The sequence below is a fragment of the Sorghum bicolor genome, chromosome 7 (genome assembly GCF_000003195.3).
Source record: "Sorghum bicolor cultivar BTx623 chromosome 7, Sorghum_bicolor_NCBIv3, whole genome shotgun sequence".
Taxonomy (NCBI): Eukaryota; Viridiplantae; Streptophyta; class Magnoliopsida; order Poales; family Poaceae; genus Sorghum; species Sorghum bicolor.
The window spans coordinates 54,592,818-54,595,459 of NC_012876.2; the positions used below are offsets into that span (position 1 = coordinate 54,592,818).

Genomic DNA, 2,642 nt, shown 5'->3' on the forward strand with positions numbered 1-2,642 from the left:
CATTTGATGTTTTCCCCCGTTGCAACGCACAATAAAAATCAATCTCAAGATATATATAGACTTCGGCTTACCAATAAAAAGTGTATTGTTAGCTTCTTGTCTTTTCACGAGCAATGCACAAATTGACAGAAACTTATACAATCTATATAAAATCAAAATCAAAATCAAATCTAAAAATTATAATTCAAAAGTTTGTTAGGCTCCTTTCAACCAGAGAGTATAAGGTGCCATTGTGCGTGAAATAAAAGCCCTAAAAAGTCTAAGAGTATGTATATAAACTATATATAGACAGTCTGCTTCAAAGTCAGTTGTAAAAGCTTAAAAATTGTTAATTTTAATACAAAGGATAAAACACAAATAAATATAACAAAGTGCTCATTTTCTACAAATGTCTATTTGCTCCCGTAGCAACGCAAAGATGAATTCGTAGAGTACTCCGTCCACCACCCGGTTTAATATATCGTCGTGTTCCCCATCTAATTATTACGGAGTACTACTCCTTGACGTGCCTTCTCTTATTACGGAGTACTACTCTTTGACGTGCCTTCTCTCGTGTCTCTCACCTGGACCACACACCCCCCTCCCACGCAGGCTAAGGGCATGTACAACAGAGAGACAACCGCTGTCTGTAAGTTCTTGAAATTTACAACACAGACGGCTATACAGACAGCTCATACAATCCATAGACAGCTATTGTCTGTTTGACTGTCTACAAATCGTTTAATGCTTGTATGTAGCCATGATCAATCATGAATTTTATTTTTATATACCATTGTGTCACTAATTGATGCATAATACAAGAGACATGTAGACACTTGATAGATTCACACAAGGAGATAGGTTCAAATACAGGTCACAGCTCAGAAGCAAACCAAAAAGATAGGTCACAAGATAAACCATATAACAACAGGTTCCATACATTCCCAAAAAAAAAAAAACAGCAGATTCCATACAGGTTTAAGTGAAAGATTGCCCAGTATAGAACTGAACCTGAGGCTTTGGTCATCAGGTCATGAACACTATGCACGAATACTAGACATGAACGAATAGCCATGACATTTTTGCAAGAACACGCACATCAGACATAACCAGACCAAGCAGATTCCATGATACATAATGGATTGCACATGGGCTGCCTTCTCCATAAACTTAAGTTCTGAAAACATGTCCTAAAACTCTAACCAAGTCAAGCACTAAAACATCACAAAAGAGGACGCCTGATCAGCCATCTAGAGGCTTGGTCTCACGCATTCTGCAGACAAGTTGTCAAACCTGATCAGCTGAAAATAATGGTCTGGACATCTCTAATTTGTATGCGCAAATAATAGGTATGTTTATGATCAGTAACTGAAAATAATGATCTTCGAAAACATACTGTAGCTAGAAAAAATTCAGAACTAGCATAGTGTCGTTGACTGTAAGTGAAAACATTCAGAGTTGGACTAAGTGACAACATTCAGTTATCAATTCTAATGAACTGAAACATTTAGTAGCTACAAAAAAATTCAGTGATTAGTCATCAGTAGTACTCTCATCAAATTTGTTACTGAACCTATAATACTCAGTAGTACTGTTACCAAAAGGTCTTACAGAACTCTTGTAATTCTCAGTAATACTCAGTAGTCAGTAGTACATAACCGATTTGGAATTGACCTTTCCCTGAGTTACAGTGGTAAGCTAAAACAAGCACTTTACAGCACAAAATGCGCAGAGCATTCATTCAACAATCGGTATATATATGCAAACAGGCTAAACATGATGTCTAGGATAGATTTCCTAAATGAGCAGAAATGCAGAACACGAATTCAAGCAAATCAAGAATTACCATGCGGGATCCCAACTTGATTGATGCCCAAACTAAGAAGAACTTGGACTGGTGGAGCCAAATCCAACTGGGTAGCCTCATCTGCCATGGATTGATGAAGAATTGTCGCCATCTGCTAGGGATTGAGGATGAATCGTACCAGGCGAAGGGATGGGTGTTGGGGACGAGTTGCTTCCGCGGACGACGAAGGGCACTGCCATGCCGTTGCTGAAACAGGCTAGATTCAGTGTTGGGGCCGAGCCGCATCCATGAGGAAGTCTGCTTGCAGCCGCCCCCGCCGCCACTGCGACTACCGCCACCGTCGCAGCTGCGACCGCCACCGCCGTTGTCGCTGGCTGATTTGAGCGAGAATAGCGGCGAAAGATGGCGTGACTGAGACATATACGTAAGGAATTTTGACGTGATTGTTTCCCGCTCGCGCGCGCAGTTGGATCCGCGCGGCGTCTACGGCTCAAGAAGACGGCACCTTACAACGCGATGCTGGCCGTCGAGTTCGCCTCGGAGCACGAGCGCTTGCCGTCGTCTCACAACGCGACGGTAGCAAATCGGGGGGCATTTTGTAAAACATCCGTTCGGAGACGACGGCCAACACGGCCATTGTACGTGCCCTTAGGGATGAGTAAATGACTGCCAGCACGTAGCCCTTAGCAGGTTAACAGCGCATGGCTCCAAGTAGAAAATCAGCGATTCATGTGTAGGGGTAGTATAGTCTTTTGGCAGCTCCACTAATCTATCGGAATTTTGCTAGGAATAGAAGCTTTCAGGGACAGAGAGTACTACTTTAACAACATCATAGTTTTTAAAACTTTAAAATTTG

General features: G+C 41.9%; 1 long non-coding RNA gene across 1 annotated transcript; it reads right to left on the bottom strand.

Moving 5' to 3' along the window:
• On the bottom strand, positions 803-2,366 carry LOC110437140. Its single transcript, XR_002455274.1, has 2 exons — positions 1,826-2,366; positions 803-1,252 (listed from the first exon to the last, which is right to left on the bottom strand). It is a non-coding gene; the product is annotated as an uncharacterized LOC110437140 (long non-coding RNA).